At 39.5% G+C, this 13,835-nt stretch overlaps 1 protein-coding gene and 1 pseudogene across 1 annotated transcript in view; both read right to left on the bottom strand.

The window, feature by feature from the left end:
- The window catches only part of IL1RAPL2 (interleukin 1 receptor accessory protein like 2), a 1,329,588-nt gene that overhangs the window by 293,844 nt on the left and 1,021,909 nt on the right, over positions 1–13,835 (bottom strand). The window lies entirely within an intron of this gene.
- Positions 2,484–4,355, bottom strand: LOC112649312 (glucose-6-phosphate isomerase-like; annotated as a pseudogene).

The raw sequence follows: 13,835 nt of genomic DNA, 5'->3' as shown, positions 1-13,835 counted from the left end.
GAAATGCCCACTTCAGTGAATGACATCTCTATTCATTCAAACGTTCAAATCAGAAACCTGGCAAACTTTCATTACACTATCCTCTTTCTTACCATCACATATCCAATCCATTGGTAAGTCCACTAGATGCAAGCTCTTGAAGACAGAAACCAGACTTGCTTGCTCATTACTGCATCTCTAGCACTTTAACACAGAGTCTGAGGCATAGTAGGTTAATTTAAGTGATGTTACCTCCACCAACACCTTTAGTCTTAGCCACCTTCATATTTTGCATGAAATACTACAATATCTTTTTAACTAAAAGAAGCTCTATGGGAGTGCCTAGGTAGTCAATTGGTACCTGACTCTTGATTTCCACTCAGGTCATGATCTCAGGGTTGTGGGATTAGAGCCCTGTTCTGGGCTCTATACTCAGCAGAGTCTGCTTGTCCCTCTGCACCACCCGAATGAATAAATAAAATCTTTTTAAAATAAAATAAATAAAATAAGCTGGGTGAAAGCTATTTAGGAACCCTGTGCTATTTTTACATTTCTGTAAGTCTAAAATTATTTCAAAATAAAAAGTTAAAATATATATATATATATATATTGCATCATGAGACTTTTTTGATTCTTGAGGTTCTGCATGGTGTGAAAATTCCTCACCTTTATGATGTCACTTCATGCCATCCATACTTCTGTTTCCACAGATTGCAATTTTCTAGCTACATTCCATTTAGGTCTCAAGTGCTTTCAACCTTTTCCCTTCTTTAGGACCATAACATATGCAATTCCCTTTGCATGAAACATTCTCCTCAATTTTTGCATGCTGCTTCCTTCTCATTCTTTAAGTCTCCACTTCTAAACTTGCTGACACCATGCATCTCTACCCATCCACAATCTAATTGATGTTCTCTCATATAATTTTCGTCTTCCTATTCATAACATTTAATCACAATTTTTAATTTTACATTCATGCAAAATTGGCTAATTTATTTAAGCTCTGTCTCCCCCCCCCCAAAAAAATAAGCTCTGTCTCCCTTTTTAGGCAATAATCACCATGAGGAAAACTGTATCTATGTTATATCCACAATGTTTAGAACAGTGCCTATACATCATTAGCACTCAATAACCCTTTGTTGAATAAGTCAAATCTAACAAAACGTCACTTTAATTACCTATTTGTATTTAGAGCTAATAAAAATCTATGCAAATTAGAATACATTGGCAAAGGCCATGTTTGTGGACATGAAATAGCCCCTTAAATAAGGAAGGGGAGGTGAAAGGTTATTTTATGGCTCTAGAAAGAATAAAAACAAAAACCATCCCACAAGGCCATACTGACATTAAAAGGACCTAGGGATCACAACAAAAATGAATACTACACTTTTATTTATGGGACCATAGCACTTGTATTTATTTAGAACCTTTTGACCATCTATTGTCTGAACTTATTGTCCACACTGACTACACATGGCGTCTACACTGCCCTATACAAGATGCTAGAAGGAAGACCTAGGTTGCATCATATGTTTAGACTAAAAGAAATCCCAGTGATAATACGGCAATACACAATCCCACTACTTCAAAGCAATAATCTAGAAACCTGGTTTACAATTATCTGTAATCCATCTATAACAATAGATGTGTGTAAGCTATTTTTTCTTCACTTCCCAAGTTACTCCTTTTCTCCACAATTTTTTAGGCTAAGAAAGAAACATAACCCTGAAGTTACACTTGTTTACCATACCACTTCTATCCTGCGTATGTATACCCTTAAGATTAAATTGGTCAAGGGTGTCTGGGTAGCTTAGTTGGTTAAGTGTCTGCCTTTGGCTCAGGTCATGATCCCAAGGTCCTGGGATCAAGTCCAGAGTTGGGTTCCCTGTTCAGTGGGGATTCTGCTTCTCCCTCTGCCTCTGTCCCTCCTCCTGCTCATGCTCTCTTTCTAATAAATAAATAAGTAAATAAATAAATCTTTAAAATAAAATTAAATTGGTCCAATTTTGCCCTCCTTGGTGCTATGTTATAATGAAAGATTTTTATTCAATTTTTTTTATCTGTAAGGCGATATTCCTCCATAAATACAAACTCTATAAACACACCAGTGTCTCAAAATTTTCCCGATGATGAGGTAGTATTTCTGTCAAGGGAGACAGCTAAAATGAGTAAGCCCTTATGGCCTTAAGAGATGGAGGAAAGGGCAGCCCTGGTGGCTCAGCGGTTTAACGCCACCTTTAGCCTGGGTTGTGATCCTGGAGACCTGGGATCAAGTCCCTGTGTGGAGCCTGCTTCTCTCTCTGTCTCTCTCTCTTTCTCTGTGTCTCTCATTAATAAATAATAAAATCTTTTTAAAAAAAGAGGGAGGGAAAAATACTTCAAATAAGGCCCAATTTTGTTTTTGTTTTTGTATTTTCCTTTGTGGCATCTTTATTTTTCTATCTGGTACACAAACAAAGTGAACATGGTCAGAAAAATCAGCTGCACTGAAACACTTAAGCCAATCGTAAAACAGAGGGCACACGGACATGGATGGGCAGGGGTGGTAATTCCAGACCAGCTTCCCCCAAAGGGCTTGTGCTCCAAGCCCGCAACCAGAGAGTGCTCTGGGAAAGACTGTGCAGCACATCTCTGGCGAGGAGAACAAGAAGGACCGGTTACAACAGGGACTGCAGCCGGGCATGAGTTTATTGGCTTCTGGCCTCATGCTCCTGCTTGATGAAATTGATTGGCCCGTTCGTGGAAGAGTCGTGAGAGGTGACTGGGCTACTGCCATCAAGTTCAGGCTCAATTTTCTTGGCCAGCTGCTTTCCCAGCTCCACCTCCCACTGGTCAAAGCTGTTGATGTCCCAGATGACACCCTGAATGAAGATCTTGTGCTCGTACATGGCAATCAAGGCTCCCAGAATGAATGGCGTGAGCTTGGTGAACACAATAGTTTGTTGGGCTATTTCCTTCAAAGACCTTGTGTGGCAACAGCTTCTCAAAGTTCTCTGGACTCTTTCCTGCGGCCTGCAGCTCCTTCTGGGCCTCCTCTGTTGACTTCCCCTTCATCAGGGCCTCAGTTTGGGCCAAAAAGTTGGCCAGGAGGATCTTGTGATGCAGACCCTTCCTTATCGGGTGCTGGGTCTGGACTGGGATGAGGAAGTCACAGGGTATCATCTTGGTGCCTTGGTGGATGAGCTGAGAGAAGGCATGCTGGCCATTGGTTCCTGGCTTCCCCCCACACACAATGGGGCTGTCTGGTGGTCCACAGGAGTGCGGGACTTGGTGATGTACTTCCCGTTGGACTCCATGTCACCCTGCTGAAAGTAAGCAGCAAAGCGGTGCAGGTACTGGTCTTGGGGCAGCATGGCCTGCGTCTCACACCCAAAGCAGTTGATGTACCAGATGCCCAGCAGAGCCAGCAGGACAGGGGCGTTCTTCTCCAAGGGCATCATACAGAAGTGTTGGTCCATCCAGTGAGCCCGAGAGCAGCTGCTCGAAGTTGTCAAATCCCACTTGCAGTGCAATGGAGAGTCCAATGGCTGACCACAGCGAGTAGCATCCTCCCACCCAATCCCAGAACTCCAACATGTTTTGAGGGTCAATCCCAAACTCCTTCACTTTGGTCGTGTTAGTAGACAGGGCGACAAAGCGCTTCGCGACTGCAGAAGGATCCTTGGCCTACAGGAGAAACCACTCCTTCACCGTCTCCACATTTGTAATGGTCTCCTGGGTGGTAAAGGTCTTGGAGGCAATGATGAACAGAGAGGACTCAGGGTTCAGGGTGGTCAGGGTTTTGGAAATGTGGGTCCCGTCGATGTTGGAGACAAACCAGACCCGGGGTCCTCCTGAAGAGTACGGCTTAAGGGCTTCAGTCACCCTAAGGAGCCCCAGGTCAGAGCCGCCAAGGCCGAAGTTAATGACGTCCGTGATAGGCTTGCCCAAGTACCCCTTCCACTTACCATTGCAGACGTGCTGGCAGAAAGACTTCATCTTCTCCAGGACCTTGTTGACCTCTGGCATCACATCCTTGCCATCCACCAGAATGGGTGTGTTTGACCGGTTGCGCAAGGCCACATGCAGCACCGCCCGATCCTCCATGAAGTTGATCTTCTCGCCTTTGAACATGCGCTCCTGGGCAGCCTCCACACCCCTGGACTTGGCCAGGTCCACCAGCATCTGCATCACAGTGTCGGTCACAAGGTTCTTGGAATAATCCACCAGAATATGCCCATGGTTGGTGTTCAGGTTCAAGCTGAAGCAGTTGAAGCGTTCCTTGTCCCCCTCGAAAGGTGGCGCAGGTTGAGGTCAGAGCCCTGCTAGCGATGCCACTTCTGCAGTTTCTGGCACTGCGGGTTCTGGGTGAGCGCGGCCATGGTGAGGGCAGCGGGGCACACGGGCTCCGATGGGGTTGCAGGAGGAAGAGCATAAGGCACAATTTTGAAAGAGGTTTCATATATACTCGAGGATTTTTCTCTGTGTACCTGGTAAACTAGATTTGTAAATTCAGGACTGAGGACACAGCTTATTTTCAGATAAGATTTTTCTTATGTGCACAAGACCTGCCTATGTGCTTGTCTAATAGTATATCTTTCTAGAAGCCACCAATAATATGAAAACTCAAATGTCAAAGCTTCCAAACATTCATATTTTAGTACAGCAATTTTCTCACTTTGAAACTGAAGATTTTATTTCTCATCCAGATTTCACTGTCATGTTGATATCACTGTAAGTAGGTGTGGTGTTATAAATTGAATTGTGTACCCCAAAAGCTATATTCCTAATGCCTGGTACTTGTGAATATTATCTTATTTGGAAATCAGGTCTTTGCAGAGTTGAGACAAGGTTACACTGAAGTAAAATGAGATCTATATTCCAATCACTATTGCCCTTATAAGAAGAGGAAAATTTAGAGGCAGAAAAAGACACAGACAGGGAGAGAATGGCATGGGATGGCAGTGACAGAGACTGGAATGACACATCTACAAGCCAAGGGTCACGAAGAATTATAGGCAACTGCCAGAAGCTATAAAAGAAACGTGAAACAGATTCACCCTCAGAGTCTTCAAAAGGAACCAACACTGTGGACATTTTGATTTCAGACTTCTAGTCTTTGGGACTGTGAGACAATAAATTTCTGTTGTTTTAAGTCACCCCATTTGTGGCACTTTGTTATAGTACACCCAGGAAATTGTATATGTAGTAAGGCTAAGGGTTAGTGTGTCATAATGAAATATGTAGTAGATCTACATAGGCTTGCACTTCTTATTTTTGTAGTAAATACAGAAACATTATTAGGTTTTTAGACTCTGTCAAAACTACTATGTACTTTCATTATTCAATATGGAAGTTGATTTCTTTTTTCTCTTACTTGGAAAACTGCAACTTCTGGCTTATCAAGACTGAACAGAGTTAACATACTTCAAATACTACATAATGTAGTTGCCTTTCACTGCTTAAAGTAGTCCAATTAATTCAATGGGAATTATTTTAAAAACCCAGTATTTAAAAACACTATCACATTCTCTATGGAGACATGCAAATAGACTAAGCAATTAAAATGACTGCATTTAAAAATTCTGATCCTTTCATTATGGACTGCTAATCCTGGATTTATTTTTTTTTAATTTTTACTTATTTATGATAGTCACACACAGAGAGAGAGAGAGAGGCGCAGAGACATAGGCAGAGGGAGAAGCAGGCTCCATGCACCAGGAGCCCGATATGGGATTCGATCCCGGGTCTCCAGGATCGCGCCCTGGGCCAAAAGCAGGCGCTAAACCACTGCGCCACCCAGGGATCCCCTAATCCTGGATTTAAGAGATGGCTCTGATTTATGGGCTTGAGAAGTAAATGATCCAGAATGTTCCTAGAGAGAGAAGAAAAAGAATATGGTGGAAAAGTTATGGTTTTCCATATTTCTGCTTTATACTAGTAATGAGATCTCAAGGTTGCTATTATTTATGGTTTTGGTGCTTCTATATAATTTAAATTGCTCTCACTGTTTGCAATTCCAAGAAAATGTGCATTTCTTGACCACAGAGAGCGTTAGTGAAAACAAAACCATTAGCTACTGAAGAGGAAATCAAAAGTTTAAGGCTATTCCCTCACCAATGCCACAAGTAGATAAAAGGGGCCTTAAATCAGGTATTTGTTGTCATGCAGACAAAAATTTTAAAATATGCTTAGTTAACTGAATTTATACTTTTAAAAAAACCCACTGAATTTGGTCAAAGTGGTTTGTGTGGGTTGATTGTATCTAAAACTTGTCAAGAGTTTTAAATTGGTAGTTAGCCCTGGAAACCTAGACACTATTAAGCCTATTTTCTCAAAGGCAGAAAATGAATGGTGTAGTTATCATTGACCGTGGAATAAATGATTATGGGGCTCTTTCATGTAGCAATTCCTGTGAAAAAGGTTTGGGGATTTAGCTGACTACAAGTTTCAATTACTGTCCAACAGTGTGATGTGGCTGCTGAATAAGCTCCACAATCTCAAGCTACATTTATAATAATAATGAGACCTTCTACAAGCATGCTGCTTTACATTATGAAAAGCGATTTTATACGCATGATTTCACTTTACATAGTGACCAGATTGTAGGAAGTCAGTATCCTGATCTCTATGAGAGGCCATAATTGGCGTATGGTTTCATATTTTAAGATATAGACTAACATCATTATAGTATATCCAGAAGAGGACAGCCATAATAGTGTAAAGTTCCTATAAAAAGTTAATACAAATTGGAAATGTTTATCTTAAGGAAGATAAAATGCTGGGGGGATCTGGTACTTTATTCAAATATTTGAGTGGCTTAATGGAAGAAAAATAAATGTACTCTCTTACTACAAGAAGGAGATCATGGTTTAGCATAAAGAACATTTTAGTGACTAGAATCATAAAATAATTGAACAAGTTGCTTTGTGCATATAGTGAGTTCTCCATTGTCATCAAACTTCTTTCAGATAATCATCTTTTAAGGATACTTCCAGAGGTATCCCAACATTGGGTAGGAATAGATGACTGTTGTGGGGACCATCAGTGTTCACCCATATCCATGTGTTCCTCTATATTCTTCAGCCTCCCTTGAAAATAGGTTGACCATTACCTGAACTCTAGACAATAAAATGCAGTTGCAAGTAGTATACACTACTTTCTGTTCTGGTAACTAAAAAGACTCTTGTGACATCTCCCTCTCTGTGTCTATTTCCTTCTCCCTTGCTCTCATTCTCACTCTCATTCTCTCTTCCCCTCCTCCAATAGATAATTGCAGAGGATCCAACAAAAGGCTCTGAAAGGTCACTAGGGGATAGTAAAGCCGTTTTCATAGAAAGTCACCTGAGCACCCAACCATACTTCAAGTTAGCAAAAATTAAAGGTTTTTTTTTATGTTAAGTCACTGCAATTTTGTGTTAACTTATTGTATTTGCTGGAGTTACTTATCCTTAGTAATATAAGCCATGAGATTTCCTCCAATTTTAAGATTCTGTAAGTATTGATAGCATGAATAAAGCCACAAGGTTGTCTTCTAAAGTAAAATTGAATTTAGGAAGTATACAAAAATTAATATGAAGGCTGAGGTGAGGGATGTTGGCAGGCCATCTGAAATTTATTATCTCATAAATTCACTCACTTGTTTATTTATTCATTCATATATGCACATATACATACATAGAACATTCACTGACCATCCAGCACTATGTTAATTTCTGGGAAAGAAATGTTAACAAATATCTAAGAGCCAAGTTCACAGTCTATTAAAGAAAGGCAGTCGACAAATTAAGGTATAATTAAAAGCTATACATGCCAGGATAGAAAATTTCATAATAAATTTTTTATAAGGAATTTTTTAAGAAAATGAGACATAACTTCTTCCAGGAATTATGGATCTGGAATCAAGAAAGATATCAATAGGAAGTAATGCTAAACCCATTATTGCTATTAAAAATGTCAGGTGGCTGGAGGTGGGGAAGGGCATGAGTTTCTGCATAAATAAAAGTAAGGGAAATAGTTTTATATAGCTGGACTAAAGGATGCAAGGACAGGATAGGACTGGAGACATAGCTGGTAGCCAGTAATCAAGGAAAAATGGTGTTTTCTTTCTTTGATAGGTAATAAAAAGTTACTGAAGTGATTTAATCAGGAGTGATATATAATATTTACATTTTTTTACTGGTTATAGTGATTAGAATTGATTGGAGGTGAGCGACTGAAAGCAAAGAGATCAATTTGGAATCCATTATAACACTTGTCCCAGTGAGAAATACAGGACCCTGATTTGAAGCTGTTGAAGCAATGATACAGAAGATGTGAAGTAGGAAGAACTCTAAACACTGTTGGCATGATATGCAAGATGATAGAGAGAAGTGTACTCAAGTCTTCCAAAAGTTTCTGACTTGAAAAATCTCTGCCAAGACACTTCTCACCAACTGTCCTGTAAACTTTTGTTGTAGTAACAGATAACATGTAAAGGTACAGTACAGTATTGTTAATTATATGTTATGTCCACTGTCAAACAGCAGATCTCTGAAACTTTTTCATCTTGCATGACTGAAACTCTGTACGCTTGGAACATGAACTTCCCATATCCTCTTTCCCCCAGCCCCTGGAAACCAACATTCCACTTTTTGCTTCTACGAGTTTGGCTACTTTTGATACCTCATATAAGGGTAATCATGCAGTATTTGTCTTTCTAGGACTGATTGATGTCACTTAGCATAATGTCCTCAAGTTTCATCCATAGTGTAGCATAGAACAGGATTTATATTGTTTTTTTTTTCTACCACATTTTTATTTAAAACCAAGTTAGTTAATGTATAGAGTGTAGTATTGGTTTCAGGAGTAGAATTTAGTGATTCGTCACTTACATATAACCCCAGTGCTCATCACAATCATTGCCCTTCTTAATTCCCATCACCCTTTTAGGATATTCCCCTATGCACCACCCCTTCAGCAACCCTCAGTTTGTTGTCTATAATTAAGAGTCTCTTGGGGCACCTGGGTGGCTCAGTCAGTTAAGCATCTCCCTTTGGCAAAGGTCATGATCCAGGGTCCTTAGGTCAAGCCCTGTGTTGGGCTACCTGCTCCATGGAGAGTCTGCTCCTCTTCTCTCTCTCTCTCTCCCACTCTCTCTCCTTGTGCTCTCTATCTCCCAAATATAAATAAAATCTTTTAAAAAAAGAGTCTCTTATGGTTTGTTTGCCTTTCTATTTTTTATCTTATTTTTCCTTCACCTCCCCTATGTTCATCTGCTTTGTTTCTTAAATTTCACGTAAGAGTGAAATCATATGGTATTTGTCTTTTTCTGACTGACATATTTCACTTAGCATAATATCCTCTTGTTCCATCCACATGATTGCAAATGGCAAGGTGTCATTCATTTTGATGGTTAGTAATATTCCATTATATATAAATCACCTTCTTAATCCATTCATCAGTCAAAGGACATTTGGGCCCTTTTCATAATTTGGCTATTATTGACAGAGCTACTATAAACATTGGGGTGCATGTGCCCCTTCAGATAACTATTTTTGTAGCCTCTGGATAAATACCTAGTAGTAAAATTGCTGGGTCAAATGATAAGTTCTATTTTTAACTTTTTGAGGAACCTCCATACTGTTTTCCAGAATGGTTCTACCAGTTTGCATCCCCATCAACAATGTAAGAGCACTCCCCATTCTCCATATCCTCACCAACATCTGTTGTTTCCTGAGTTGTTAATTTTATCCATTATGACAGGTATGAGGTGGTATCTCATTGTGGATCTGATTTTTATTTCCTTGATGATGAGTGATGAACATTTTTTCATGTTTCTGTTAGTCATTTACATGTCTTATTTGGAGAAATGTCTCTTAATGTCTTCTCATTTCTTAACTGGATTATTTTTGGAGTGTTGAATTTGAAAGATTATATATTTTTAATCCTAGCCCTTTATTCTTCTTTTTTTTAAATTTCCTTCTTGTTTTTAAATTTATTCAGAGGCAGAGAGAGAGAGAGAGGCAGGCAGAGGGACAGAGACAGAGACACAAGCAGAGGGAGAAGCAGGCTCCATGCAGGGAGCCAATGTGGGACTCACTCTCCAGGATCACACCCCAGGCTGCAGGCGGCGCTAAACTGCTGCGCTACCGGGGCTGCCCAATCCTAGCCCTTTAATTCATTTGGAATATATTCTCTAATTTTGTAGGTTGTCTTTTAGTTATATGGATTGCTTCCTTTGCTGTGCAGAAGCTTTTTATCTTGATGAAGTCCTAATACTTCATTTTTGCTTTTGTTTCCCTTCCTGCCAGAGACATGTCTAGTAAGAAGTTGCTATGGCCGAGTTCAAAGGGGATGCTGCTCTTATTTTCTTCTAGGATTTTGATGGCTTCCTGTCTCACATTTAGGTCCTTTAACCATTTTAACATTACTTTTATGTATGGTGTAAGAAAGTGGTCCAGTTTCATTCTTTTGCATGTGGCTGTCCAGTTTTCCAAACACCATTTGTTGACTAGACTCTTTTTTTTTCCCACTGGATATTCTTTCTTACTTTGTGAAAGATGAGTTGACCATAGAGATAAGGGTCTATTTCTAGGTTCTCAATTCTGATCCATTGATCAATTTATCTGTTCTTGTGCCAGTTACACACTGTCAGGATTAGAGCTTTGTAGAAAGCTTGAAGTCTGGAACTGTGATGCCTCTTGCTTTACTTCTCTTTTTCAACATTACTTGGGTTATTCAGGGTGTTTTCCAGTTCCTTTCAAAACTTAGAATAGTTTGTTCTAGCTCTGTGAAAAATGCTGGTGTTATTTTGGTGGGGATTGCACTGAATGTGTATATTTCTTTGGATAGTACAGATATTTAAACAAAATTTGTCCTTTTTTTTTAAAAAAAGATTTTATTTATGTATTCATGAAAGACACACACACACACACACACAGAGAGAGAGAGAGAGAGAGAGAGAGAGAGAGAGAAAGGCAGAGACACAGGCAGAAAAAGAAGCAGGATCCATGCAGGGAGCTTGCTGTGGGACTCGATCCCAGGACCCCAGGGTCACGCCCTGAGCCAAAGGGAGACACTCAACCACTGAGCCACCCAGGCTTCCCCGAAGGAGATGTTTTGAAAAGGAATTGTATGCATGGTCAAGATGGACTGAAATTGGGAGAAGTGAGTTTTACAAGCACACTTGTGTAACATTGAGATTTGGCTCTTCTCTCTGTTAAAATGACAAGGTTTTCTTGTATTGGCTGTCTACTCTTGATAAGTGATTGTGAACAAAGAAGAAAAGACAATGTTTTTGTTTTGTTTTGTTTTGTTTTTTGGGGTGTTTTTTGTTTTGTTTTGTTTTGTTTTGTTTTTTTATTTTTTTTACTTTACCTGCCCAGAACAGCAAGGTTTTTATATTTGTTTTTATCCAGTCTTTACCTACATAAGAAAATGAAAACTTCTCAGTATTAAAGGAGATACATTTTGGTGACAACTCTATAACCTGTAGAATCTCCTAGAGTCACCTTGGCAAAACAGATACCGAGGTTTCAGTTTTGTAATGATCCGTGATCCTTTGTAGGCATGTGCCTTGAAACCTTCTGAGATGTTGGTTGGTTGGTTGGTTGGTTGGTTGGTTGGTTGGTTTGGCTGGCTGGCTGGCTGACTGGCTAGCTGTTTGCTTGTTCGTTCATTAGTTCATTGATTTTCAACAGATTTCCAGAAAGTCAAACACTAAATAATCTCTAGGCTAATATATGTAGTTTACCTGCTATGTGAAGTAACATGAGAATTGTCAAAAAAATAATAATAAGCCCACTTAGATTATTTTGGGTGCATGAATGCTGTTGGTATTCCAAAAACGAAATGAAATTCCTAAAGTTGAAACATGTCCTGGTACAGTGCCATCACTTGACATTTGAATTGTTAAAATGCTGTGTGTTACAAAAAATAATCAAATTTTCTTTTCGACTGCATTATACTGAACTGTCATTGGGTCTTTAACTATGTCCATTTTTGACTGCCCTGTTCTTTACAGGTGGTATTCTGATGCTCTTGCAAAAATATGGTCCAGGTTCCAGAAGACTTGAAAAGGACTTTTTTGGTAAATTTTTTTATTGGAGTTCGATTTGCCAACATATAGCATAACACCCAGTGCTCATACCATCAAGTGCTCCCCTCAATGTCTGTCACCCAGTCACCCCATCCCCCCACCAACCTCCACTTCCTCTACCACTTGTTCGTTTCCCAGATTTAGGAGTCTCTCATGTTCTGTCACCCTCTCTGATTTTTCCCATTCATTTTCTTTCCTTTACCATATAATCCCTTTCACTATTTTTTATATTCCCCATATATGAGTGAGACCATATGTTTGTCCTTCTCTGATTGACTTACTTCACTCAGCATAATACCCTCCAGTTCCATCCATGTCGAAAAAATTGGTGGCTATTCACTGTTTCTAATGGCTGAGTAATATTCCATTGTATACATATTTACCACATCTTCTTTATACATTCATCTTTTGATGGACAATGAGGCTCCTTCCACAGTTTGGCTATTGTGGACATTGCTGCTATAAACATTGGGATGCAGGTGTCTTGGCTGTTCAATGCATCTGTATCTTTGGGGTAAATCCCAAGTAGTGCAATTAATGGGTCATAGAGTAGCTCTATTTTTAACTCTTTGAAGAACCTCCACACAGTTTTCTAGAGTGGCTGCACCAGTTCATATTCCCACCAACAGTGCAAGAGGGTCCCCCTTTCTCCACATCTTCTCCAACATTTGTTGTTTCCTTCCTTGTTAATTTTCCCCATTCTCACTGGTGTGAGGTGGTATCTCATTATGGTTTTGATTTGTATTTCCCTGATGGCAAGTGATGCAGAGCATTTTCTCATGTGCTTGTTGGCAATGTATATGTCATTCTCTGTGAAATTTCTGTTCATGTCTTTTGCCCATTTCATGATTGAATTGTTTCTTTGCTGTTGAATTAATAAGTTCTTTATAAATCTTGGATACCAGCCCTTTATCTGACATGTCATTTGCAAATATTTTCTCCCATTTTGTAGGTTGTCTTTTAGTTTTGTTGACTGTTTCTTTTGCTGTGCAGAAGTTTTTATCTTCACTAAGTCCCAATAGATCATTTTTGCTTTTGTTTCCCTTGCCTTCAAAGATGTATCTTGCAAGAAGTTGCTGTGGCCAAGTTCAGAAAGGGTGTTGCCTGTGTTCTCCTCTAGGATTTTGGTAGATTCTTATCTCACATTTAGATCTTTCATCTATTTTGAGTTTATCTTTGTGTATGGTGTAAGAGAATGGTCTAGTTTCATTCTTCTGCCCATGGCTGTCCAATTTCCCCAGCACCATTTATTGAAGAGACTGTCTTTTTTTCCAGTGGATAGTCTCCTGCTTTGTTAAATATTAGTTGATCATAGAGTTCAGGGCCCATTTCTGGGTTCTCTGTTCTCTTCCATTGATCTAGGGGTCTGTTTTTGTGCCAGTACCATACTGTCTTGATGATCACAGCTCTACAGTACAGCTTGAAATCTGGCATTGTGATGCCCCCGGCTCTGGTTTTCTTTTTCAATATTCCTCTGGCTATTCGAGGTCTTTTCTGATTCCACAAAAATCTTAAAATGATTTTTCCAACTGTCTGAAGAGAGTCCATGGTATTTTGATAGGGATTGCATTAAATGTGTACGTTGCCCTGGATAGCTTTGACATTTTCACTGTATTAATTCTTCCAATCCATGAGCATGGAATATTGTTCCATCTCTCTGTGTCTTCTTCAATTTCTTTCAGAAGTGTTCTGTAGTTTTTAGGGTATAGATCCTTTACCTCTTTGGTTAGGTTTATTCCTAGGTATCTTATGCTTTTGGGTGTGATTGTAAATGGGATTGACTCCTTAATTTATCTTT

Source organism: Canis lupus, chromosome X (assembly GCF_003254725.2).
Source record: "Canis lupus dingo isolate Sandy chromosome X, ASM325472v2, whole genome shotgun sequence".
In the NCBI taxonomy this organism is placed as follows: Eukaryota; Metazoa; Chordata; class Mammalia; order Carnivora; family Canidae; genus Canis; species Canis lupus.
Note: the sequence above shows the minus strand (reverse complement) of the source record. Positions and strands in the feature narration are given on the sequence as shown.